This window comes from Podarcis filfolensis, assembly GCF_964270895.1.
Source record: "Podarcis filfolensis genome assembly, chromosome: 3".
NCBI classification, from domain to species: Eukaryota; Metazoa; Chordata; class Lepidosauria; order Squamata; family Lacertidae; genus Podarcis; species Podarcis filfolensis.
The window spans coordinates 93607126-93620644 of NC_139606.1; the positions used below are offsets into that span (position 1 = coordinate 93607126).

General features: G+C 42.0%; 1 long non-coding RNA gene across 2 annotated transcripts; it reads right to left on the reverse strand.

Annotated features, from left to right (window-relative positions):
* Positions 1–4648: 4648 nt before the first annotated feature.
* Positions 4649–12670, reverse strand: LOC310760113. 2 transcript variants are annotated; one of them, XR_014546783.1, is made up of 3 exons: positions 12501–12670; positions 7858–7976; positions 4649–4740 (listed from the first exon to the last, which is right to left on the reverse strand). It is a non-coding gene; the product is annotated as an uncharacterized lncRNA (long non-coding RNA). The 2 variants fall into 2 exon arrangements; XR_014546784.1 differs by lacking the exon at positions 4649–4740 and adding an exon at positions 6971–7110.
* Positions 12671–13519: the final 849 nt, after the last annotated feature.

Consider the following 13519-nt stretch of genomic DNA (forward strand, 5'->3'; position numbering starts at 1 on the left):
CTTGGCCAACAAATGTTCATTGAATTTCCCAGTGCTGAACCACAGTAGTGTGGATAAGGCACCATGCGCACGCGTGCTCTGTAGTATTAAAATCTGAAATATGGTTAGTTCGTCTATATATATAAGAGCATTACAATCAACAAACAGAGCCCAACGAGCAATGGCATGACCTGATGTTATGGAATGTGCTTCCTGCTGAAATCCAAGAGGCCCCTTCTGTATTGGCATGTTGATGGCTTGTTAAGACACACTTGCTTGAACAGGCATTGATCTCTCGACCTGAGTCTCCAGTTTTAACTGCTGTATTGTTTTAATGGGATTGTTATAGTGCATATTTCAGTTAGGGGTGTTTATATTATAATGTTTGAGTGGGATTCCCCCCCCCCCATCTTTTAATTATGGATATTTATACGTTTGTGTTTGTGTGATTGGTTTTGTAAATGGCTTAGAAGCCTATTTTGACATTAAATGGTATATTAATTAAATTGTTGTTGTTGTTGCTGCTGCTATTACTTTCTCTTGTTTTTTTATGGATGGGAACCCTCTGGGAGATTTGCACAGTAGGGTGGACCTCAGGCAGGAGGGAGCAAATTGTGTGTGAGGCAGCTAGCACAGAACACAAGCATGTTAAAGGAATTATTAAAACTGTTCTCTGATTGTTAAACGGTTAAATGAAACAACATTGAAGAAGCCTGATATCTGTCTTTACTGGTGAATCTGAGAGCACGTTATTATTACTATTATTACTATTAATTTAAGCGACAACAACGACTGTATTCATGTGCTTCCTGCCAGCCACAGAAGCAGAAAAGTGGTGCTAAAAATCACATCTAAAGGACACCTATTCCACAATTATGCTTGTATTTGCAGGTAACTTTTAACAATTCATTCATTATTTGTGAACTTTAACCACTCATATTCTTTATTGATTTCAGTGAAAATAAAGCGATGTAATTCGGAACTCCAAAATCTGGAGAGAAAATTGAAGGATTTCTGACATACTTCTACAGCCACATTGACTGTTAGGGGCAAAGTAGTGTCAGCTTACTATGTTGGTACAACACAACACGTTGTGCATATTTATGCTAGCCCATAGATTCATCGCTAACCAATGGACTTATGGCCTCAAGGGTTAATAACAATATGCTGGTTATACTGCTGTATCCCTACTTATCCCTGGGCAACCAAGGACAGTTTGAATAAAGCTGTCTTACATCACTACTGGAATATGGGCAGGCTCAGGCTTTGGTGGGTCTCCAGAGTTTAGGGAACCTGATTTGTGGAGGTGATTTAGTATATCGATCACATAAAAGAGTGTTCCTGGTCAGTTCTAAAAGTCATGGTGGAACATGAACTCAGTCCTGCACACTTATCTGGAGGAATAGCAGCTCTTAAAATTAGGCTATATATATCTGAAAAGAAAGAAACTTGTATACATTTCTAATGTACAAAATATAAAAGTAATAAGTGGATGCGGGCAACGGGGGGGACTCCTTTGAGTCTTTTACCATAATATTGATTTTATATGTCAGTTTTTCTTTAACATCCAATTTCTGGACTGTTTTATTGAAACTTCAACAGACAGTAGCTTATTTTTCCACAGACGTAAGCACCTGAGATTCTTGGCAGATCAACTTAAGAGCAGTAAAATGTCCTATAAAATGTAACTTTAGCTTAGAACATACAGATTGTTTATAGAATATATTCCAACATTTGCTTTTTCAAGAGCAAATTCTCTTTCTTGGCAAATATATACATATCGGTTCCATTATAATGGGTAACTGAAAAATGATCAGCTGATTAATCCAAATAAACAGAAATATTTCCTCTGGCCTATGCATTTGGCTTCATAGATATCTTTACTTCCCACAGAAAGTTCAGTGCATACCATAACCAAAACATTCTCAAAATCCTTAAAGGGTTTAGCAGGTTTTTTTTATCTTATAATCGCTTTGAAAATGAGGACGAATCAAAAATAAACACAGGAAATTCTGTAATTGTTTTCCTCTTGTTTGATTTTTCAGAACACAGCAAAAAAGATTACAGTTCCGTGAACATCATCACACCCTGTGACAAAAGAAGCAGCATAATATTCCCATCTAAATAAAGCAAATAAGCACAGTGTTCCTGAGCCAGATATGACTGAATCAAAGATGTCTATGTATTACATTTATCTTCCACAAAGAAATAAACTTGGACAACCTAAATAACACATTTTTCTATAATAACAATTTTTAAAGGAATAATTGGGTAAAAATCTTTTCAAACTGTCGCAAAATTACTCCATGAAAAAGCTATGCCCACCAGAAAGTGAAATCAACATTAGCAAGATGTAAGGCTGGCCCACCCATGAGGCAACATGAGGAAGTTGCCTCAGGCGGCAGATCTGGGCAAGGAAGAGGTGGCAACAAAGAGGACAAACTGGTGCAAACAAGGCAGCCTCAGCAGCAGGCGTGTGCAGAAACGGAGGTGGTGGCAAAGGGGAAAGTATTTTCAGTTTTGCCTGTAGTGGCAAAATGCCCTGGGCTGGCCCTGGTAAGGTGAATAGTTTGACCAAAATAATGGGTTGGTTGTTTTTTAAAACGAGGAAGGTACAGCTAGAGGTGAATAAAACTTTTGCCTTCATGTAAATAGGCATGCCTGTTGTTTTTGCCCATGGAGTTTTCTTGGCAGGGATACTGGAGTGGCTTGCCGGTTCCAGCTCCAGGTGGATCACATTTAGTCTAAACTCTCGGCTATGACCTGTCCGTCTTGGGTGGCCCTGCATGACATAGCTCATAGCTTCTCTGAGTTATTCAAGGCCCTTTGCCATGACAAGGCAGTGATCACCTTGCCGACAAAGGTCCGTATAGTTAAAGCTATGGTTTTCCCAGTAGGGATGTATGGAAGTGAGAGCTGGACCATAAAGAAGGCTGATCGCTGAAGAATTGATGCTTTTGAATTATGGTGCTGGAGGAGACTCTTGAGAGTCCCATGGACTTCAAAAAGATCAAACCTATCCATTCTGAAGGAAATCAGCCCTGAGTGCTCACTGGAAGGACAGATCGTGAAGCTGAGGCTCCAATACTTTGGCCACCTCATGAGAAGAGAAGACTCCCTGGAGAAGACCCTGATGCTGGGAAACATTGAGGGCACAAGAAGAAGGGGATGGCAGACGACAAGATGGTTGGACAGTGTTCTTGAAGCTACCAACATGAGTTTGACCAAACTGCGGGAGGCAGTGAAAGACAGGAGTGCTTGGGCATGCTCTGGTCCATGGGGTCATGAAGAGATGGACACGACTAAATGACTAAACAACAAAATAGGCATGCTCAAACTGATATATGCACTGATGAAAAACTGTAATTGATCAGTATATATGTGTAGGAATAAAGTGAGTTAAGCCATTAATGTGCATAAGAAGTGGCTGTTGATGCATATCATCACCTCTGGTTGACTGCTTCTAGACTAGATTAAGAACATGTTTCTTAGGAGAGTAGACACATTTACCACAGAATATGCATATTGTCCAGAGAATAAACAAAATTGTAGTTTCCCAAGCTAGAGAATGTGTATACTTTCCAGAGAATGTGGATATTTTCCTTCTCCTGGGGAGATGATGTACACAATGGTTATGATATATGATGAGTGCTTGTTATGCACATTAACCATACAATTCACATTGCCCCTAACATGCATACCTCAATATTGCCAGCATTCTTAGTCTTACACATTTCACAATTCTCCTATATGACTTCTACTCAGTTTCCAATTATTTCTATTAGAGGGAGAAACATTGACTTATTACTCAATACCAGGAATCAGTCAGATCTTAACAAAATGTTATACTTTGGATAGGCTACCAAGGTATACAAAGGGTCCAGTCTGTGCCTCACATTAGCCTTTTATCCAGCTTGAGGTTTCATAGTCTTGGACTAAAGAAAACAGGAAACCGACAATTGTTATATCAGTTTATGAGCCAACGCTGGAAGACACACGACAAAAGATATGGCCATGTAGACAACTTGAGAAAGTTGTGGTATTTCTGAAACTGCCTGTCTTAGAACCAGTTGTTGGGGTGGCAGCCCTCCCTGAAAACAAACAGCTTTCCAGGGCCTATAATTGCATCCATAGATACATGGATGGAAAAAGTTCTGCTGGAACAAGAAGTCCATCTTGCCAATGACTAAGTAGGAGATAAGTAAGGATTCCTACAAGAACCATCTGTTTGATGGCAAAGAAGGCAAACTAGGCAACATTCCTTTAGAAAGATAGCATACTCAAAGCTGAATTGTGAGGATTTTTAAAATAATAATAAAAGCCCCTTTCCTAACAAGTTGCTAGGTCAACGAAGCTCCACACCAATTGTGGGAATTGCAACGGCTATGTGTTAAGATGGAGGATGATTTAGTTTGGTCCACAGTTTTAAGAGAACTCACCTAAATCATACCTATTGGACTTCTACACAGATCAGAACATAATTATCCTTTAGATTTCACACTTATCTGAAATTTGCGATACGGTTCTCTGAACAAAAAATGTACAAAAATGTGTGAACAGGTGCATATTTCAGAATGAAATACCTTTATAAACACACACATGGTGATAATATACATATCTATAGAAGTATTTTGTGATTTAAGTATTGATTTAAATATGGATTCTCATATAGATCTTTTTGTGTGTCTAGAATGTAGACTTCTGTAGAAAAGGTAAGCGTTACCTCAGTTGCTTTTGCCTCTGACCCACTGGCAGGTGAACCTATGAGAGAATCCAGCCCTTAGGACACTGAAGAAAGTCTCCCACTCCCTGGTTTAATTTATTTTCGGAATTGCTTGTGATTTTGCTAACCATTGTTTTCAATATATGGCATTTTATTGAAATTGTGTTTTATAGCTTTGTATATTATGTTAGCTGTCTTAGCAAGGCTTTTGGCTCTGAAAGGCAGCACGTTTTAAAATTAAATTAAATTAAATTAAAAACCTCCGTTTGCCAGCAAATGCTCATTCAACAGGCTCCCCGAGAAGTGTGCTTGTGTGAAGTATGTGTTTTCAAATACCAGTTTGTCACATACAAACTTTACAATCAAGGGCATTCTTTTAAAAAATCCAATATGGGCCTAAATGGTTTAAAAACAACAACAACCATGTAACTAATGCACTGATCTGGTGTTCCGTTTCGGTTGCTGTGTGCTCTCCCATCCAGAAAGATTTCACTTTAATGAATGGCACCGATGTCGCACAAAACACAGCTGTGGAATTCTCTGGCACAAGGTGTAGTGATGGCATAGGGATGTACGCAGTGCCACCAACGTGAATGACTTTAAAGGGGTTACTGGCCCATTCACAGAGGATAAGCATATTAATGGCCCCTAGCAATGATGGTTTATAGATGCCCACCAGTATCAGAAACTATTGCACTTATTTGCTATTGTGCTTATATCCTTCTTGTGAGTTTCCCATGGGCATCTAGTGAGCCAGTGTGACGACAGAATGCCGAACTAGGTGTGCCTTTGTAGCCGCAGGGCTGCTGCATTCTTTAATTCAAGTAACTGGAGGGATAAAACACTGTGTTTCTTATTTATTATTGCATGGTAATCAAAACTTTAAATGACATGGCAGGGGTCTGTGTCTTTTGAGCTGTTTAGTTCTGGTCGGCTGGTTGGTTAGCTAGCTAGGAAACAAACAAAACAAACAAAAAAGAGTTCCTACACAGCATGGAAAAAACATTACCCTACAAGGTAATTTAGTATGTCATTCACTGACACCCCTTTGTAAATTGCCGTCAATCGGCCGTATGTCCATTCTGTGTTGGAAATGGATCCAAAAGGTCTGTATTGCATATTCATAGATGGGAAAGCCACAGCGATTAACTACACCCATGCTTCATTTGTTCCCTTTTGGAAACCGCTCATCAAACCACCGTCAGAATGGGTGTGTCATGTGTATTGTGGAGATACAGTGTGGACAGAGAGGAAGGAGAGACGCACAATTATCCCTTTACGCTGGGAAAGCTGATCCAACAGCCTTGACCAAGAACCAGGATGTTCCCATGTATGTTGTCATAGTATCTAGTAGCTTATACAACAACAACAAGAAAACTAAAGTGACCGCAATCTACCAATCTGTTCAAAGACCTAACTAGAACCTTCAAATAAATCACCGTGTAGGCCTGGATGTCATGCTCTAGAGTAATTCAGAAATTTAACTTTGGCTGCAGCCTTCAAGCGTCTCTCTCTAAGGACTCAGGCTGTAGTCTTATAATACTTACCTGAGACTCGATGAGCAAGCCTCATTGGACTCAGTGGGACTTATTTTTGAGTAATTCAAAGGACTGAGTGTAAGGGACTTCGAGATAGTGTGCATATAGCCCCAGGCTGAATGTCCAGCAATTAAGCAGCCCTTGGAAGGACCTCTGCCTCAAACTCTACAGGGCTGGGAAGCCTCTTTTCTTTTGAGGGCTGCGTCCCCTGTTGGGGTGACCTTTCAGAGGCTGCATGCTAGCAGAAAGCAGGGCCACCCATTTTTTTCTGTTAAGTTGCGGGTGAACATATCAGACGACACAGCGATTCTTCAAACAGCTCTTGCTTATTCACAGGCCAGAACAGAACTGAACTGAAGGGTTCAGCCAGCCTGCTTATATAGAGCTCCACTAGAATGCAACAGTAACCATTTTCTGTAACTATCCAATCACTGAACGTCACTTTCAATCCCTTATTTGCATATGTGGACCTGAGTGAAAACTATCTACAGTATCCCCCTGCTGGCCCAGGGTGAGAACTTCAGTACATAACATTTTCCTCTTTCAGCCCTCCTCCTTTCACTCTTTTCCTATCCATCTTACCATTCCTCTTCCACACAATGACCAGGTACTAGGTACAATTAGGTACTCTTCTGTATCCTTGGTGAGGTGGTGATGGAGAAACCAGGAGCTAAAAATACCTTTCAAAACACACACTCACAAAACACCGCATACCACTGTTTGTTTCTTTCATCCTTAATACAGAGAACTGACTTTATGGATTAGACTCTTAAAAAGCATATTGTGATTGGATCAAACAATATTTTCATATTCTGCTCTTCAAAGGCCTGCTCTCAGCCTCAGTTCCACATGACAGGATTTTATCTGGCACTATAATGAAAACCAAAAGAAAGGGAGAAATCAAGAAAGAAAGAAATCACTGGGAATGAATAATGTGAACTGATTCCTCCCCCCGCCACCCAGTCTTCTCGCTGCTCCAAGGGCTGAATGCTGAAGAACTCAAAGAAAACATAGCCAGAGTCTCAGGAGATGCTGTGTCAACAACGCCTCCTTCTGTTGGCGCATTGCAGTATCTGTTTAACTAATCAGGGGGAAATTTATCATACAGGATTTGGTGGGGTTGTTTGTGGAGTCTCTAAGCACAATAGTGCTGGATGTTCAGATGTCATCCGTGTGCCTCTGGAGATGAAACACCACAGCTGGTATAAAAACAAAGAGGTGCCAAAAACTGGATTTCAAAATAGAGGACTATCTTAGAAGAATGCAATTTTTAATGATTTACAGTGTGTGTGTGTGTGTGAGAGTGTGTGTGTGTGTGTGTGTGAGTGAGAGAGAGAGAGAGAGAGAGAGAGAGAGAGATAGAGATGTATTTTTCATGACCGGATAAGCCAGTGCAAAACACACACACACACCTGCCACAATAACACAGCTACATGCGGTAACGTCAAATGGCTATTGAGCATTTATCCAAATCTCTGGAAAGGGTGCGATATTTTTTCAGGCAGCTGAACAACCATAGTAACGAATTCCTCTTACATCATATGTTAGGATGACATATTACGGCAAGTTTGCATATTTGTTTTGGGTTTTTGTTTTTGTTTTGCACGGAAATCTTACCATGAGGTGATGAATAAAAATTATCCTTCTGTGGCTACTCATTCTTATAAACTGCATGTAGAGAAAATGAGACACAGTCTTGAAAAAGATGCTGGCTTGAGAGCCTCCTGGAGTGGAATCTGGGGGAAAAATGAAGAGGGGAAGTTATCTATTGGGTTTCCTACATTCCACCCCACTCTTCCAACAGTCCGTCATTTGCTAAAGAAAAGAAAGGAAAGGGTTATGTTGACATAATTCTCATATGAATTCTACAGGGCAAAGTATTTCTTGGAAAGTGTTTGTATTTCCTCCAGCAGCAACCTCTGGGTACCACCTCACTCTTCAGCTCAGGGCCTCTCAGTCTTTCTACCCCCAGGACTCACTTGAGATGACTGAAAATTGTGTGGAGGGTCACCAGTCCCAAAATGGCAGTGCAGGGGCAGCCCCAGTTATGGAAATGGTGGCGGATGGAGGCAAAGTTTGGTATAATCAGCTGGCAATTACTGATGTCACCTTCTGCTGATATCTAATCCATTTTCAGAAATTGCTAAATTCTTCCTCACAGTGTTTCTCCCGTGGCGAGGAGCTCCATCACTCATCATCCCACAAGCTAAGTCAAGACATTTGCTCTGGAGATATTGTGGCTCAGTTTTTAGTGGTGATTACATTTTCTTTTATATTTTCCCCTTTCCCGTGTCTCTCAAATAATTTTTGCACAGCTCTATATTTTTATTCCATTCTTCTTTCACGCTCAGCTTGCAGCTAATTCTGCCTTCCCACCAGACCCTACAGTCCTTCATTGCTGGTCTTTTGAAATTCGCTTCTTACTCCTCTGACAGATCCTCCCTCTTATCTTTGCACTTTCTATTCCCAGTTATTTATTTATGCATTATTAATTATTATCAATAAATATTAGCTTTTTATCTCACTTTTCAATTTCGTTGTTCTGTATGGGACAGTGGCAATACAGATTATCATACTTTCCAATTATCTTTAGTGCCTCCTGTGACCTTTCCTCATCTACTCCCACAAAATCTCTGTCTCCTGGGCAGTTTTAGTCAGCATGCATGGAGGTGCTGGTGTCGGCACTGGCCCAACCGAAAGGTTATGGCACAGGTACTGTAGCGGGCAGGGCACTCAGGCCCACTGGTGAGTCGTGGGCCACTGTTTGAGGAATACCATATTGGCCTGAAAAGGCCTCGCTTTTTTCCCAAATTCTGACCGTGAAAAGTTAAAGTGTGGCTTATATTCACGACCTTATGGTATGCAGCCAGGAGCACAGGGCAAACAGTGCCAGGAGCACGGCAAAGTGGTGCCCATCCCAAGCGTAGTCCCCCATCCTCTCCCCCAAGGGCAGGAAGGGAGAGAGCAGGAAGGGGAATGGCCGGCGGCAATGCAGTGCGGCTCCCCCCGCCCAGTATGCAGCCAGGAGCAGCGAGGAATGGAATGGCTTATATTTGGGTATTTTTTCTTTTTTCTTTTCTCCCCTCCAATTTTAAAGGTGCGGCTTATATTCGAGTGCGGCTTATATTCGGACCAATACAGTACTTGTTCAGTCGATATTTTGACCCCCAGAAGGGGGGGGGGAAGGAAGGCATCAGAAATTCCCTCACACAAGACTTCCTTCCACTCATGTTAGCAGTCGATAATCCTCAGATGGAGATTGCTAGGGACCCTGCTTTACATTTTCAAGTATTACAATATTTAAAGTGGTAATCAACAAGGAGAATTCAGTGAAATACATATGCTTTTTTTTTTTTTTACTGCAGGGGGAAGGAATCCGATTAGAAAATTTGGAAACATAAAGTTCAGATATCTCATACACACTCACAATTGGGGGATGGAGGGATTATAAATCATAGTACATAATATCCAGCACCCAAGCAGATACTTTTAAATAGTGGAGAGGAATGGGCTATGGCATTTAATCTGCAGTATACCAGTCGCTCCAAGTATGACTCATAGCTCAAGTTCAAAGATAAAGATCAAAGAAGGGAAATATTCTTTGTGTGCCCGTGAGGTCAGATACCCACAGCAAACCCCGTAAAAGAAGGCAGTGAAAAGAGAGGCCCATATTTTGATTATAGGAATGACACCATTCCTTTAATAATGAATACCTCTCTATTTTGGCAATATGAAATCTGCTACGTGGCACAGATAAAACCTTGGATATCACTATTCTTCAGCGACTTTCCTGCCCACTGATGCTCAGTTTGGTCTCCACTCTTACACAGAACTGTTTGTTTTGTTGCACTCTGAAGAAAACAAATGGAAGTTCCCCCCTTGTCCCCCCAAGTGGGATCCTTTCTCATAATTTAAAATGAAGTTCACTCTTCATTTCCTTCTGCAAACATTCATAACCCACATTCCTCTTTTGCAGGAGCACAAAGGCTTGCAGATTCAGTTTTATCTCTGTTTACAATCCAGCCCAGAAACACACTTGGATGCATTTTGCTTGTTTACACTGGTTTTCTTCGGATTAAGTGCTTCATAGGGCAAGCTAGAAGAGTAATTAGTAAATAGCAAAGGTCTTTTGCCCTCATGTCCTGTTTGTGGGCTTCCAATACACATCTGGCTGGCCATTGTGGGGAAGACAGGTTGCTTGATATGTCTTTTGTTTCATTCTGTTGGCTCTTATTTACTTAAGCCCCCTGAGAACTGAGCATGCTCAGAAGCCCCCACAGCCAATGTTGAGGGTAGTTAAGCACCAGTTCATCAAGGCTGTGAGTAGGTTCAATGAGGGAGGGAAGTGACTTGCTCAAGGCCTGAACACAGGCCAATTAGTAGTCTTCTGCATGCTGTTGCACTCCTACTCCCATTGCCCATAGGCATAGCCATCATGGTTTATAGCCAGGGGGATGATGGGAGTTGGAGTCCGGCAACATCTGCACTCACAGTTTAACATGTTCTGAAAGTGGGGATAGGGTCAGGGAGATGGGTCTGTGGTCCTTTCCCACTCCAGCAAATATTCACCATATATAGCAAAAGAGTTCTCAGATTTTGGACTCAATCTCAGATCTTTATAGCAAAGAGAAAGAATTTTATGGAGGGTAGGAAACTGTTGTTCACTGTTCTGAATACAAATATCCCAAATGCACCCGTGACCCCCCAGATTGCATAATAAAGTCCCTACTGCAGTTTGGTTGAAGGGGGGGCTAGGGCTGAGGAATTATGCGTTCAGGGGCTTGCCGATCAGAAGGTCGGCAGTTTGAGTCCCCATGACGGGGTGAGCTCCCACTGCTTGGTCCCTGCTCCTGCCCACCTAGCAGTTCGAAAGCACGTCAAAGTGCAAGTAGATAAATAGATACTGCTCTGGCGGGAAGGTAAACAGCGTTTCCGTGCACTGCTCTGGTTCTCCAGAAGCGGCTTAGTCATGCTGGCCACATGACCCAGAAGCTCCCTCGGCTAGTAAAGCGAGATAAATGCTACAACCCCAGAGTCGTCCGCGACTGGACCTAATGGTCAGGGGTCCCTTTACCTTTACCTTTACCTTGAATTGTTGGGGGAATTTCAGTCTTCTCCATGAGAATATTCAGAGAAACCCCCCCGCCCATTTTGCCATCTATGAATTTTGTACTCAACTGTAAATCAAGTTTTGATATGGTATAATAGGATTTCAATATTGTTCAAGAAAGCCATAGGCTTAGCCCCTACTCCTTCCACTGCTCTCTTAGCCCATGGTTTCCTTCACCCACCAATATGAGCTAAAGGTATGAGTTTGATCACAAATTAAGTGACACAAAATATCTCAGGAGAGAATCTTCTGAGAAAAAAACTGTTGGATTCCCTGCCATATTTGACAAATTCTCTCCCCCTGCCCCCACTTGGTGCATGCATTTGACCATCCACAAATGGTGTGGGAAATTTTTGGAGACAGGTTTTGTTCAGCTCCAGTGATGATACATCACAACATGTAGGGGACATAAGATATGATGTCTGAGATTCCTTTCCGCATCCTGCTTCTCAACCTCTTTTCCTTTTGTGCAGGGATGCAGAACTGGGTCTGGCCAATGAGCTGCATCATTACTTAGCCCATCCTTCATAGTCCAACTTGATAGGTAAGCGGGACCAGCCATGTGCCATTCCCCTGACACCAGGTAATGGACACCTGGGAATGCTATGACTACTGAACAGCTGGTGGGTTGTTACAGTGACCTCCTCTGAAGGTTGGCTCCCAATGCAAATCAGCTGATCAGCACTGGGAGCGTGCTTTCAAGGCTCTGTTTCAAACCACTTCCTAAAACAGATCTCCATTTTAGGAAACACTCTAAAACAGAGCAGGCCACTTTGAAGGCACACTCGGAGCACTCCCTTTGAAGAGCCTTGCTTTGTTTGCATGAATCACTTCTGAAAACGGAGCTTTGAATGCAAACTGATTCATGAAAATGGAGCAAGCCCCTTTTGCCAGTCAGCTGATTGGCACTGGGAGTGCGCCTTCAAAGTGGCTCGCTCCACTTCAAGCCGCTTCTAAAACAAAGCAAGCAAGCCCCCCTCCGCAGCTGCCTGGCGCCACAAGGAGCCACACTCGCCAAGGAGCCACGTATGACGTTATGGTTTAAAGAAACGCTTTTCAATAAATAAATAGCAAAGATAAAACCAATAGGACTTGTAAAAGCAACGCTAGGTGACTAAACCATGTGTCCGGATAGGCTTTCTTGACTTACCACAACCATCCATCAAGTGCAGAAACAGATGGGCAAGCCTCTTAAGCTGTAGCTGACTTTCGTTAATGTTTATAATTAAGCCATAAGACTTGACAAGCAGCACATTTCTGAGAGATTATCACACATCTCAGGTGCAGCATGAGGCAGGAGCCAAAAGCCAAGCGACTTCAGCTCCTCAGAAAGTGTGCAATAATCCCTCAGAAATCTATTAACCAGGAGTGCCTCATAGCTATTATGACATGGAAACTTCAAGGTAAAAAGGTCATACCTGTGTTTTTTATGAGGAAATGTTGACGCGTGCATGACATAGCCAGTGACCAATCAAAAACCTTCATTGTTACTCTCCGTTCTCAAGTAATTTCATAATAGCTAAATGTTGTAAAGCAACGTTCTGTGATCTGCCTGTTAGCAGCTATTTGCTGGGCTAAATTTGTAAAAAGATGTGCATACTTTTCTCTTTCCAAAAACTCCTGTGAGCTAGGATTACATGCAGACATGTGTGTAGAATTAGACTAAGCATAAATAAAAATGCATTAATTCCATTAGGAATTCTCATATTTTTCAAAGTTAAACAAGTACAAGTGGGACCTGCAGCAAAGTGTTGCAGTGTATCCTTGCCTTCATGAGGGAATGCTCCTTCGAGCCAACTGTGCCTTCCTCTGGGATACCACAAGCTGTCAGGAGCGCAAGCAAATCATTTCACTCCCCCACATACCCCCATTTTCCATCTTCCTTTTCTAACCAACAGTCAACATTTGGTATTTACTGAGACGGCTCAGTTCTCAGTTTGGGGGGAAGGTTGACCCCTTAGTTATATTTTCCTAAAGATATTTTTTTGGTATCTGCAAACCTCAACGCTCCCTCAAGCATGTTGATGACTCCCTCTTGAGTCTCAGTGGCCCCATTTTGGCTACAATCCTGTCGGCACTCACCAGCCGAGTCCACTATTAAAGGGAGTGACATTACTGTAATATGTAGACATTTCGTTATATCTGCATGACCGGGAGCATAAATCAATT